General features: G+C 42.6%; 1 long non-coding RNA gene across 14 annotated transcripts in view; it reads left to right on the top strand.

The window, feature by feature from the left end:
* The window catches only part of LOC133251469 (uncharacterized), a 117,904-nt gene that overhangs the window by 78,896 nt on the left and 24,452 nt on the right, over positions 1-14,556 (top strand). For 12 of the 14 annotated variants that reach the window (XR_009737641.1, XR_009737634.1, XR_009737628.1 and 9 more), the window contains 3 exons: positions 6,234-6,318; positions 7,209-7,324; positions 9,568-9,739. This is a non-coding gene — a long non-coding RNA (uncharacterized LOC133251469). The remainder of the gene's footprint in view (positions 1-6,233; positions 6,319-7,208; positions 7,325-9,567; positions 9,740-14,556) is intronic. The other 2 variants (XR_009737636.1, XR_009737640.1) reach the window with 2 other exon arrangements.

Genomic DNA, 14,556 nt, shown 5'->3' with positions numbered 1-14,556 from the left:
TGTTTTTCAACAGTAGAGTCAAAAATCTCTGCCTGCTGCGGCCACACATTTCGTGTCTTTGGGTTTATCTTCTTCATTAAACATGTCTTTCCTGAGCACCTTCTAGAGCCAGACAGTGGACCAGACACTATGCCAATAATGGTGTAAAAGAGGAGTGAAATAATAAAGATCTTTTAAAAATGACCTAGGAAAAGGAGAGAAAGGATTGCTAAAAGGTGGGCAGTGGCTTGGGACACATCAAACTTTTGAGGTCCCCAGTGTACTGAATCTTAAAGAATGCCAACATGGAGTGTTAAAAACTGTGGAAATGAACACATTTTTAGCATAGAAGGGCAATGCAATGTTGAGTGTGCTCTTCCTTAAATAATTACAGGATGTAGAGAAATATTGCTATGACCAGCAGCAGCAGTGTGGTCAGGAATGGGATTTAAGTTTAAAGCTGTGTGAAGAATGTCAGCATCTTTCGTCCTGTTAGTGTGTCTCTGTGAAAGTAGGTCCAAACCGATTATAGTGAAATGTCTAAGGCCAAAAGTGAACTCAAGGCTTAATTCTTCTTCTTAACACTTCTCCTCCCCAAGATAGGCCAGACCACAGTTTGAAGTTTTGGCTAGGCCGCTCCTTTACATAGAACATTCTAGCATTGGGACCATCTTGTGCAAAGGCTCAAGGAAGGACCTGGGAAAGACCATCCTGCCTTTTCCTGGACTGGGAATATTTCCTCCATTCCCAAGTTGAAATTAGTGCCCTTGCTTCACCAAATTGCATCAGTAGTTTGTTTAATATATCTGTGTGTGAGCCCAGAGGAAATATGGTGTAGTGGAAAAACAATGGGATTGAAGCCTGAAAACTTGTGTTTGAGCTCTTGCTCTGCTGCTTACGAAATGTGTAACTTTAAGCCTATGAAGCTTGCTTGCTCATCTGTGCTGTGGGAAAACTCATACTGACCTTGCAAGGTTTTGGGGAGGGCAAATGACATGATGGTACAAACCCACTTTGTAAACCAAATATAGCTATAAAAATGTGAGCCATTATTATTTTCCAAGTTCCTCTTTGTTCTTGCCCACTTTTCCAGTTTGAAAAGGTCAGTTTAAATTCTAAAGCAGACAACCAACAATTTATAAGTGAATTAACTTCTAAAAGTTCACTGTTTTAATTCTGAAACACTTGAAAACAAGGCTATAAATTGTAGTTAAGTTCTCAGTCTAGCTCATTTACTGCTTTAAAAAACACAATATTTCATTTGAAGTAAATTTTAAAAATGTATAAAATGCAACTATTGCAGGAACAGATGGAGGGCTTAGAAGCTTTAAGAAATTTTTAGACTGGCAGTTTATCAGAGAATTGTAACAGAAGAATAAAAGCTAAAGGGAATTTATATGCACCTATGAAATGGTATATGGAATGAGATTAACTGAGCTAGGAAAGATGTAAAATGGGAAATGTGGGCTAGGAAAGATGTAAAAATGGGGTCTAGGAAAAATGTAAAAATGGGAAAACATAGTCTGTGCAGTTTTCCTAAAGATTAACAGTAAGGAAGTAGCTGTGAAGATGTAGTGGTTCTGGTTTAATAATTACCCACAGTGCCCACTAGGTGGCACTGTTGACTAAATTGACTACAGCTTGGTTGCTGGCTGTTTGTGGCTTTAGAACAAGGAATAACTACATATCTTTTCTGTACTTTTTCTTTACATAGGCCCATAGACACCATTAAAAACTACCCCTACTTTTGATTAGTCTACCTAGGAATATTTGTTGGATTCTGTGCCAGTTTCTATTGGGAGAACTACTTCCCTGTGGCTCAGACGGTAAAGCTCTGCTTGCAATGCAGGAGGCCCAGGTTCGATCCCTAGGCCAGAAAGATCCCCTGGAGGAGGATATGGCAACCCACGCCAGTACTCTTGCCTGGAAAATTCCATGGATGGAGGAGCTTGGTGGGCTATAGTCCATGGGGTCGCAAAGAGTCGGAGACGACTGAGTGACTTCACTTTCAATGCTAAGTAGAAATGATCTCCATCCTTTATGAGTTTCCAATCTAGTAGAGGAGGTAAATATGCATAAAATAATTTAATTAAAAATTATTATGTGATAAGTACCAGAGGAAATATAAAGTGCTCTTGGAATTCAGTAAGATGAAGCAGGAATTTCTTACTGATCATGGAGACAATAGTGGATGACAGACACTTGGGTGAGCCTGTAATGAGGAGATAACGTTACAGACAGAGAAAACAGTGAGAGCAAAGACATAGAGATAGAAAACTGCAGGATGTGTCTGCAAAGCAGTTTGGCTTGGCCAGATTATAGGGTATCGGGTGGGCGGTGCTGGAATGGGGATGGAGGTTGTGGGTGCCTTTGCCTGGTTTTCTCCTCCCCTTCCCCCTTCCCTGTGTGAATGCAGTTCTCTGGAAAGGATTTTTAGGATCTGCCTCATATATTCCCTTTTCTTATTGCTGTAGTAATTCCCTTTTCTTATTGCTGTAGTAAGTTTTCCAGGTTTGCCTGGTGCTTGTCTAAAGAAGTCTGTGTGAAGAGTTCTAGCTCTGTAAAAAGATATCAAATTTGGTCCCACTGAACAATTCCAGGAAAAAAGCTTTCAGCTCCCACATGCTCTTAGTCTTGTGAAAACAACTGATAATCCCCATTCTCATTCTTAGCTTATCAGGTGGAACTGGGAAGCCCAAGGAAAGAAAAATTTAGAGGCTAAATGTTCTTTGTCCCAGTGAGAGAAACATACTTTAGCCTTTTAATCTGTCACTTTGCCTCTAGGTCTGCTTCCATCATGGCTACCACAGCGACCATTCCATGGTTCTAGTCAGATCCTCCTTAAAAGTATTTGATGGCTTTCCTTTGCTGTCAGTGCAGAGTTCAGATTCCGCATTATAGTATCTGCGGTACGTTCCTCTCTCAGCTCCAGCCCGCCATTCCACAGAGTAGTGATCTCAGGAGACCCTGGGAAAAGTAAGAAAAACCACCAATTGGGGTTCAGATCTGGATTCTTGAACTGACTTTGTTACTATGTTACTCTGAGTTCTTCCATTGGGTCAGTTCAGTTCAGTCTCTCAGTCCTGTCTGACTCTCTGCAACCCCATGAATCGCAGCACGCCAGGCCTCCCTGTCCATCACCAACTCCCGGAGTTCACTCAGACTCACGTCCATCGAGTCAGTGATGCCATCCAGCCATCTCATCCTCTGTCGTCCCCTTCTCCTCCTGCCCCCAATCTCTCCCAGCATCAGAGTCTTTTCCAATGAGTCAACTCTTTGCATGAGGTGGCCAAAGTACTGGAGTTTCAGCTTTAGCATCATTCCTTCCAAAGAAATCCCAGGGCTGATCTCCTTCAGAATGGACTGATTGGATCTCCTTGCTGTCCAAGGGACTCTCAAGAGTCTTCTCCAACACCACAGTTCAAAAGCATCAATTCTTCGGCGCTCAGCCTTCTTCACAGTCCAACTCTCACATCCATACATGACCACAGGAAAAACCATAGCCTTGACTAGACGAACCTTTGTTGGCAAAGAAATATCTCTGCTTTTGAATATGCTATCTAGGTTGGTCATAACTTTTCTTCCAAGGAGTAAGCGTCTTTTAATTTCATGGCTGCAGTCACCATCTGCAGTGATTTTGGAGCCCAGAAAAATAAAGTCTGACACTGTTTCCGCTGTTTCCCCATCTATTTCCCATGAAGTGATGGGACCGGATGCCATGATCTTCGTTTTCTGAATGTTGAGCTTTAAGCCAACTTTTTCACTCTCCACTTTCACTTTCATCAAGAGGCTTTTAGTTCCTCTTCACTTTCTGCCATAAGGGTGGTGTCATCTGCATATCTGAGGTTATTGATATTTCTCCCGTCATCAGTGTTTAAATTCCTACTTCTCTCTTTACCTCTTCTTGGCCCCCTAGACTGCAAGCACTATGCGAGTGGGTGTTGTGTCTTACTTGTTGCTAGATCCCTACAGCCTAGCACAGTGTCTGGAAACTATTAAGTGGTAGCAAGTATTGTTGGGTGTCAGTGAATAAATGCTCTAGGACTCAGGAGGTTTCTATTAATGCAGGTGTCTTGGGGCGTGATCTCCTTTATCCTCTGAGATTGTTTATTTGCTTATTTATTTGTAGAGGAAAATGAGATAGCAGTGATGTGTTCTGGGAGCATTGCCTCTCTGCTTCCCTTCCCACTGCCTGCCACTATGGACGTGCAGCCCAATCCATGGGGCTTCTCATTGGCTCAGGGCCCCACTCCCAAACTCATTCGTGCAGGGTGAGCCCCAGAGCCCCTTGCTTGAGTGTCTGCCCAGTGCTGGTCGCTGGATGAAAACCTCTCTTGTTCCACTCAGCACAATGTCACCATTATAGCCCCTATCCAGGGAAATGACACATGGCTGTTGGTCCACCCTGGGCCCCAGAAAGCAGATAGAGGTCTGAGTGGTGGCTACCGGGGAAGGAGAGTTTCATGGCTGGATGAACACCTCTTCTTTTGTTGCACTTTCTGGTTTTTGTTCCAAGGCACCAGGCTCCTACCTGCACCCAGGCCACAGGTTTGGTGTCAGCTGTCACAGAGCCCAGAGCACTGTTGTGTCGCTGGAAAAGGAGCGTTTGTTCTTGTGCCCCAGTGCTGCACATCCCCACCCCTAGGATCCTTCAGGAAAAGAGCTCCTTAAGTGAGGCTCACAGGCAGAAGTACCCTCAGGACCAGTCAGGGGAGGTGTGTATGTGAGCCGACCAGCTGGAAAAGCAGAGCACGCTTGTTCCATCTGAATGCCAGGAGCCAGCAACTCAGTGCAGTGGCCAGCTCTTCAGACTTTTCAAGAAAACCCAGGAATCCAGATTTCAGCTTTTGATTTTAAAATGTTGGTAAATAAGTCCAATTGTTTTAAAACATTGGAGGGGCCAACTAAAATACCCCTGTGGGCTTAAAAGTGGCATACAGGAACCCTGAGAAAAACTGTGGGCCCATGAAGACTTCTAGAGAGTCTGTCCAGCTGGTGCCTCTACCTGGGGGCCAAGGTGATGCCCATCCTTTAACCCTGCAGCAGGGACTAGCTCTCTTTTGAAAGGGTGCACTGCCTTTTCCCTCTTCATCTCTAGCATGCAGGCTGATGCCAGGGTACAGAGTGCAAAGTGCAAAGTGAATTTCTAAACCTTGGAACTAGAAGAACTTTAGAGCTGAGAGGAGCCCAGGACTTTAGCCAGGCTGGTCCCTTTGTTTGTCCAATGAGGACTGAAGCCAAAAGGGGAAGAAAGCTTGCCTGGAATCACAAAAGATCTCAGAGGCAGAATTGGGGAGTGGTGCCAAGGGCTTTAGACTTCTGTGACATACAGCTGTGAAACCTTGAATGAATTATGTATTAAGGGCTGTTTCCTCATCTGTAAAATGAGGATGAAAGTAGTACCCAGAGGATTAAGTGAAGTTTGTAAAGTGCTTAGTGTAAAAGTACAAGTTATTGTAATCAATGTGCATTTCCTCTGGAGACATTGTCAGACGCTTATGGAAATATTAAGGAACACTGAACTCTCAGCCGCACATCCAGGCTGCCCCCTGCAGGGAGTTTTGTGTAAGCCAGACCATTGGAAATGGGGTAAATTCTGCCAGCTTCCTCCTTCCCTGTGGGGACACCTGATACCCTCGGATACGAGGACTATGGCGCTTTCAGCTCCTGTTACCCACAGAATCTGAGAAGGGGTAGCAATTTGTAGTTATGTTTTTAAAAATTAAATAGTGCTGTTACTTTGTCAGAAGGACAGATTGCTTTCTCCTGATTCAAGTAGGCAAGACCTGAGTCTTGGGCACATTTCTTTTGTATGACAATAAAGTCTTTATCCAAAGGAGGGCTTTGGGAGCAAGAAGGCCTTTGGTCCAGGTCCTACAAGCACTTTTCATGACTGAGGCACGTTTTGACTCCTCACAAGTGCTTCCCTAGTGAGTCACATGGCCTATCTCTTGTTCCTGCAGGAACCGATATAGGCACTACTGAAACTGGGATCGTGTGATTTCCCTAACACGGCAAAGCTGACGTTATTAATTCACTCTGGGAGTCAGTGTGTTTGTTACAACTCCTTTGATGCAAGTGATATAATAACAACTCAAACCAGCTAAAACCAGAAAAGGAATTAATAAATTATTAACTCAGAAGGTAACTGGGGATTTGAAAGGTGAAGTTGGATTTAAGATAAGCTCAGATTCAGGAACACAAAGCGGTTGCTACTTTCTTTCCATCTCCTGACTCCACCCTCCTCTGTTCAGTTTTCATCTTCTGGTGGTGTCTCAATCTGTGGCAAAGAAGGCCCCAAGGCTCGAGGTCTGCACACCTTTGCTGGTGGGAATTCAGGTAAGGGTAACGCACCTGATCTAAGAATGAGGGAGATGCTGAGAAACCCCCCTCCGCCGCCCTTGCAGCCAGGTACTGTGCCTGAGGCACATCATTCAGTCCTTACCATCTAATGAAATAAGTGCTGTTCCTCCTGTCTTGAAAGTCTCATTTCATGTGGTGTATTAGTTTGCTATTGTTGTTGTAACAAAATACCACAGGCTGGGTGGCTTAAACAATGGAAATTTATTTTCTTCTGGTTCTGGAGGCTGGAAGTCCCCAAGCCAGGTGTCAGCAGTTACTCTCCTCTGAGGCTTCTCCCCTTGGCTTGCAGGTGGTGACCCTCCTGCTGCCTCATCACATGGTCTTTCCTCTGTGTACCTACATTCTTGGCATCTCTCCCTCTGTCCTAATCTCCTCTTCTTATAAGGACACCAGTCAGATTGGAATCGGGCCCATCCTCCTTCCTCATTTTGACTTGTCACCTCTTTCAAGGCTGTATCTCAAATACACCCATGTTCTAGGGAACTGGGGGTTAGGGCTTCAACATATAAATTTTGGGGGGATACACTTGAGCCCATAACCCTCCAGGTAAATGGAGAGGCTGAGGTTCGTACTCAGGGAGGCTGAGTCTAGCCGTGGTGCTGTCATGTTCCTGCCACAGGTCACAGTGGTGCCCAAGTAGGCAAGTCTTCACAACGCAGAGCAGCAGAGAGAGGGATGGGTCCAGTGAAAACCGTAGCAAACAGGAAGTTCTTGGACATGATGTCCTGGGAACAGGCTTGTGGAATATGCGAGTTTTGGCTCCCTGAGGTGGGGTGGGGTTAACTCGGCCCTGCTTGATTGTCAGAGTACTTGTGTTTTCTTGTCCCTGAAGCATCTTCAGATTTTTTTTTCCTTTGGTTTCCTAGAGAACAGTCATCATGAAGAGACTGAGGGGATACATGTCTTTCCTCTCCTCTCACTTATGTCAAAGGGAACAATAATTTGCGAAGTGTGGAATTCAGGCTCGTGGTGAATATGTAAGGTAGGTTTAGATGTGACTCAGGCCAACATATTTGGAGAGTTATGAATTGATCTGAATTTGTATTAAAAGCATAAAGTTGGTCCTTATTTGATACTGATAAATAGAAAAGTCAGGAATGGAATCAATTGAAAGAAAAGTATCACATAAATAGCATTAAGTAAATATTAATAAATGATGAAAATTGTGGAGGTGGTGTTTGAGTGACTAAAATTTGGGAAACACTAGGACAGTTTCCCCCAAGGAGGAAACACTTCTGGACATGGGCATAGATGTCACCTTAATTTTTGACCTGATTCATCTGTACACTTGGCCCTCATTTACCGCAAGGACACAGGCGCGACTGCAGGCCTTTGGTTTTTCTGCCTGTGCTCCTGTGCCAAAAATCACATCAGAGGCCAGGTGAAGAGGCATGTGGATGCTTGGGTGATAGAGGCCAGCCCTAGTCGTCACGGCTTCTGGATTTTATTTATTTAGTCTTGCTCTAGGGCTTCTGAATAGCTTGGCAGTGGCTCACAGCTCTGTACGTAAAAGCAGATGTTTATCACTATGTGATCAAGAGTTTTAGCAACTTGACATCTGATGTGGAATGAAGTATTTAAAATTTAATTACACATGGGGCATTAACAGAGTTGGCGTAACTCTGCAAACTCACTTCATAATTGCTGTGAATTTTAGCAGGGCTTTGTTGCCCTTGAATTCCAAGCCCTTCTTCTCCACATTTGGCTCTGTTCAGTGGCCAGCTGCAGCTGCTGACACCATCCACAGCCGGTCCTCGGGTTTCCGCACCAGGTGCCTCGTGAGGACGAACAGCTCTGGGCGCAGGAGAGCTGGCGGCTTGTCTTGTTCTGCTCAATGCTCAATGGGCCTGTCTCTGTGGCTGCAAAATGCAGCCATTGCCTTGTCTTTAAGCTCTAACCTTCTGTGATTTCTGTGGCCCCTATTTTGAGTTCTGCTTTATTAAAGTAAGGTTGCCCTCCAGTGTCCAGAGAAGTCATGTGCACAGGGAAAGGGCTCCCTTCTAGAACTTCAGGAGGTCAGACACAAAATGTTGCCATCCCTCTCCAAAATAGAAAGATGGTTTAAAGCAGCACTTCTCAAACTTCACTGTGTGTGTGACGCACCCGGCGGTCTTATTAAAATATGGGTTTGGATTGAGTAGGTTGGAGTAGAGCCTGAGATTCTGCATTTGTCACAAGCTCCCTGGTGACTCCAGTGCTGCTGGTTGGAGACCACACTTTGAGTAGCTAGACTTAGAACATTTCTGCCTGCTTCTGGTAGGTACAGCCACAGTGCAAGCCAGACGATCTTCACGTAGCCTGCGTGACTTAGAGGTGTCCTTCCAGGCCTGTTGCATATTCTGGTCTCTGCCTGCCCTCCAGCTCCCCTTCCTTTGCGTCTCTCCCTTGTATTTTAGTTCTACATACATCAAGCTCTTAGTCACCTCAGTGCCTTTACATACACTGCTCTCTGTGCCTAAAATGCTCCCATCCCCGCTTTTCCCTTGGGCACTTCGTTGTCATCCTTCAGTCAGAGCACTGCTCCTGTCTTCTTCCCTTTTTCTGTTCACTTGTTTACAGTCTTGTTTCCTCTTTAAGACTAGAGCTGCATGAGAGCTCACCCCGGACTTGTACACAGTTGCGTCCTTAGTGCTCCTGCCTCACAGCAGATGCTCCAGAAACAAATACTTTCTGAGTGTGTGTGTAGCCAGGGGGCAAGGAAACATTCTTGAGTTTCCTTTTATACATTTTAGCCACCTGTCTCAAGGGGCTGTGATGGGGGTGATACTTGGAGGAATCATAGAATGAGAAGTCAGGAAAGGAGCTCCTTTTAAGCCACATTTCATCATCATAGACATCAAAATGTGAAAAAAGTTTATATCTTAGAATGGATATAATAAAGTAACGTTTCTTACTTATGTCACAAAAAGAACTTCATAGAACTTCTTGTAAGGTGCATTGTGATTCTCTGAGGGGAGAGAGTGACTGTGGTTGAAACCGTGTGATTGCTTAACCCAGAGGCCATTCCCCATCTGCCCTGTCTTTCTTCTTTACCAGCAGGGCATCAGCCTCCCACTATTGAGTCTGAAATGCAAAAAACAGATAGCAGCTGTTTTTGCTTCAAGGGCATGGGCCTGTTTTGTAGCTCTGCCAGCAGAGCCTGCAGAGAAGCCTACTGAGGACTTCTGGGAAGGTTTGTCTGCTTAAGAGAGACACACAGAGGGAAATTTCTGTCCTGTTTCTCAGTGTGATTGTGGGAGGACACAATGCCTGGCACCACAGCAGCCTCTTCTAAACCTGAGGAATCACACCTGAGGATGGTGGAACGGAGCAATGCCAAGAATCTGGGCACCCAGCAGTATCACTGAGCTGCTGAATCGACTAGCCCTGCACCTGGGACCTCTTTCTAGTTGGCAAGGTAATGTGTTCTCATCATTAAAGCCACTTTTAAGAAGGTACTTTAAAAAAAATACATATTTATTTATTTAGCTGCATCAGTTCTTAGTTGCAGCATGCAGGATCTTCATTGTATCATCGGGGGATCTTTTGTTGTGGTGCACAGATTCTCTGGTTCTGGGGTGTGGGCTTTCGAGCATGTGGGTTCAGTGCTTGCGGCACTCAGGCTTAGTTGTTCTGAGGCATATGGGATCTTACTTCCCCAATCAGGGATCAAACCTGCATCCCCTGCATTGCAGGGTGGATTCTTAACCACTGGACCATCAGGGACATCCCTAAGAAGGTACTCTTTACTTGCAACTGAAAGCATCCTACCTGATAAGAGTGGTTGAACTGATTTCTTCAGTCAGAGAGGTAGGAATTGGCTCCTGGCACCACCACAGTTATTAAGCATCCTCTTTAACGCTGCTTCCTCCTCTATGAGATGCAGGTAAGAATAATGATACCTCTTGGGTTGTTAACAGAGGCTTAAATGAGATGATGGGCGGAACGTCCTTAGCATAGAACTTGGCACATTTCATCAGCTATACTGCAATACAAAGTAAAAAGTTTAGTAATAAAAAAGAACTTGGCACACTCTTGGTACTTAATAATGAGGAACTATTACTATGATTATTAAATTGAAGTATAGTTGGTTTATAATATTGTGTTTTGGGTGTATAGCAAAGTTATTCGATTATATATATTATTTTTTATTCAGATTTTCATTATTGGTTATTACAAGGTATTAAAGTTGTTCCCTGTGTCATACAGTAAATCTTTGTTCCTTATCTATTTTATATAAAATATGTATCTATTAATCCCAAACTACTATTTTTCCCCCAACTCCCTTTCCCTTTTGATAAGCTTAGGTGTTTTTTAAAATTATATTTGTGAGTCTGTTTCTGTTCTGTAGATAGATTCATGTGTATTATTTTTTTATATTTCATATATAAGTGATGTAATATTTGTCTTTGAGTTCCTTCACATGTTGTGATATTCTCTAGGTCCCTCTGTGTTGCTACAATGGGCAACATTTCATTCTTTTTTATGACCGAGTAATATTCCATTGTGTTTATGTACCACATCTTTTTTATCCATTCCTCTGTCTACGGACATTTAGGTTGCCTCATGTCTCTAACTATTGTAAATGGTGCTGCAGTGAACACTGGGTGCATGTGCTTTTTTTGAATTATGGTTTTCTCTGGATATATGCCCAGGAGTGGGATTGCAGGATCACATGGTAATTCTACATTTAGTTTTTTAAGGAACCTCCATACTGTTCTCTATCGTGACTGTGCCAATTAACATTTGCAGCAACAGTGTAAGAGGGTTCCATCTTCTCCATGCTCTCTCCAGTGTTTATTATTTATAGATTTTTTGATGATGGCCCTTCTGACTGGGGTTAGGTGGTATCTTGTAGTTTTGATTTGAATTTCTCTACTAAATAGTGATGTTGAACATCTTTTCATGTGTCTCTTGGCCATCTGTCTTTCTTCTTTAGAGAAATGCCTGTTTAGATCTTCTGCCCATTTTTTTGATTGGGTTGTTTTTATGGTGTTAAAGCCTCATGAGCAGTTTGTAAATTTTGGAGACTAATCCCTTGTTGGTCACACTATTTGCAAATATTTTCTCCCATTCTGTGAGTTGTCTTTTTGTTTTGTTTATGGTTTCCTTTGCTCTGCAAAAGCTTTTGAGTTTAATTAGGTCCCAGTTGTTTTTGTTTTTATTTCCATTAGTCTTGGAGATGGATTGAAAAAGATAGTGCTGCAATTTTCGTCAGTGAGTATTTGCCTATATTTTCTTCTAAGAGTTTTATACTGTCCAGTCTTACATTTAGGTCTTCAGTCTACTTTGAATTTATTTTTTCTGTATGATACTGAAGAGTATTGTGATTATTTATTTATTTTTCCCATGGAGCTGTCCAGTTTTCCCAGCACCATTTATTGAAGAGACTATCTTTCCTCCATTGTATAGTCTTGCTTCCTTTGTTGTGGATTAATTGACCAGGTATGCATGGTTTATTTTTGGGCTTTCTGTCCTGTTCCATTGATTTATATTTCTGTGCGGTTTTTTGGTACCAGTACCATACTGTTTGGGTTACTGTAGCTTTGTAGTATAGTCTGAAGTCCAGGCACCTGATTCCTCCCGCTCTATTTTCCTTTCTCAAGATTACATTGGCTATTGAGGGTCTTTTGTGTCTCCATATAAATTTAAAATTTTTCTAGTTCTGTAAAAAATGCCATTGGTAATTTGATAGGGATGACATTGAATCTGAGATTGCCTTGGATAGTACAGTCATTTTGACAGTATTGATTCTTCCAATCTAAGAACATGGTATATCTTTCCATCTGTTTGTGTCTTTGATTTCTGTCATCAGTGTCTTATAGTACGAAGGTCTTTCATTTCCTTAGGTAGATTTATTTCTAGGTATTCTTTTTGAGGTGGTGATAAATGGGATTGTTTCCTTAATTTCTTTCTCATCTTTCATTGCTAGTGTATAGAAGTGTAACAGATTTCTGTGTATTGATTTTGTAACCTGCAGTTTTACCAAACTCATTGATGAGCTCCTGTAGTTTTCTGGTAACATCACTGGAATTTTCTGTGCATAGTATGCCATGTACAGACAGTGACAGTTTAACTTCTTTTGCAATTTGAATTCCTTTTAATTTTTTTCTTTTCTGATTGCTGTGGCTAGGACTTCCAAAACTATGTTGAATAAAAGTGGTAAGAGTGGGCATCCTTGTCTTAGAGGAAATGCTTGCAGCTTTTTGCTGTTGAATATTATGTTAACTGTAGGTTGTTGTAGATGACATATATGTTGTTGTTTATTTGCAAAGTCACGTGGAACTCTTTGTGACCCCATGGACTAGAGCACTCCAGGCTTCCCTATCCTTTACTGTCTCCCAGAGTTTGCTCCAACTTATGTTCATTGAGTCGATGATGCCATCCAACCATCTCATCCTCTGTCACTCCCTTCTCCTGCCCTAAATCTTTCCCAGCATCAGGGTCTTTTCCAGTGCATCGGCTCTTCATATCAGGTGACAAAAGTATTGGAGTTTCAGCTTCAGCATCAGTCCTTCCAATGAATATTCAGGGTTGATTTCCGTTCCATTTCTATGGTTTGATCTCCTTGCTGTCGGAGAGTCTCAAGAGTTTTTCTCCAGCACCACAGTTCAAAAGCATCAATTCTTTGGCACTCAGCCTTCTTTATGGTCCAACTCTTACATCTGTACATGACTACTGGAAAAACCATAGGTTGGACTATACAGACTTGGGATCTAACCATAGCTTTGCCTTTATTGGCAAAGTGATGTCTCTGCTTTTTAATATGCTGTCTAGGTTTGTCATAGCTTTTCTTCAAAGGGTCAAGCATCTTTTAATTTCACGGCTGCCGTCACCATCCGCGGTGATTTTGGAGTCCAAGAAAATAAAATCTGCCACTTTTTCCATTGTTTCCCCATCTATTTGCCATGAAATGATGGGACGGGATGCCATAATCTTAGTTTTTTGAATGTTGAATTTTAAACCAGCTTTTCACTCTCCTCTTTCACCTTCATCAAGACGCTCTTTAGTTCCTCTGTGCTTTCCTGCCATTAGGGTGGTATCATCTGCATATCTGAGGTTATTGATATTTCTTCCAGCAATCTTGATTCCAGCTTGTGATTATGTTGTGGTATATTCCCTCTAAGTCTACTTTCTGGAGAGTTCCTGTTATATGTTAAAAGGTTTTTCTGCATCTATTGAGATGATGATATGATTATTCTTCAATTTTTTTTCAAGTGTATCACACTGATTGATTTGTGGATTGAAAAATCCCTGCATCCCTGGGAGAAATCCCAGTTGATCATGGTGTAGGATCCTTTTAATGTATTGTTGGATTTGGCTTGCTATTATTTTGTTGAGGATTTTTGCATCTATGTTATCAGTGATATTGGCCAGTGATTTTCTTTTTTCATGGTATCTTTGTCTTATTCATTGCTTTTAGCTTAATGTTTATCTTGGCAATTCAGTTGTCTGGTTTTGATTGGTTCCTCTTTATAGTTTCTAGTTCATTGTTACAGTAGTATGCATTTCTGTTGATAATCTTTCTTAATTCCTTTAGCATTTTTATTGCCTCCTTCTTGAACTTGGGATCTAGTTGACTGGAGAGGTCTGTTTTATTGTTTTGTTGTTTCAAGTGATTTTTCTTGTTCTTTTTGTTTTTAATTAATTAATTTATTTTAATTGGAGGATAATTACTTTGCAATATAACAATGGCCTCTGCCATACATCAGCATGAATTGGCCATAGGCATACATGTGACCCCTCCCTCCTGAACCCTCCTCCCACCTTCCTGCCTACCCTATCCCTCCAGGTTGTCATAGAGCACTGGCTTTGGGTTCCCTGCATCATACATCAAACTCCCACTGGTTATCTGTTTTATATATGGTAATGTATATGTTTTAATGCTATTTTCTCAAATCATCCCACCCCTTTCTTTCTCCCACTGTGTCCAAAAGTCTGTTCTTTATGTCTGTGTCTCCTTTGCTGCCCTGCACGTAGGATCTTTGGTACTATCTTTTTAGATTCCCTTCAGTTCAGTTCAGTTGCTCAGTCGTGTCCGACTCTTCGCGACCCCATGAATCGCAGCACGCCAGGCCTCCCTGTCCATCACCAACTCCCGGAGTTCACTCAGACTCACGTCCATCGAGTCAGTGATGCCATCCAGCCATCTCATCCTCTGTCGTCCCCTTCTCCTCTTGCCCCAAATCCCTCCCAGCATCAGAGTCTTTTTCAATGAGTCAGCTCTTCGCATGA

This window comes from Bos javanicus, chromosome 7 (genome assembly GCF_032452875.1).
Source record: "Bos javanicus breed banteng chromosome 7, ARS-OSU_banteng_1.0, whole genome shotgun sequence".
In the NCBI taxonomy this organism is placed as follows: Eukaryota; Metazoa; Chordata; class Mammalia; order Artiodactyla; family Bovidae; genus Bos; species Bos javanicus.
Note: the sequence above shows the minus strand (reverse complement) of the source record. Positions and strands in the feature narration are given on the sequence as shown.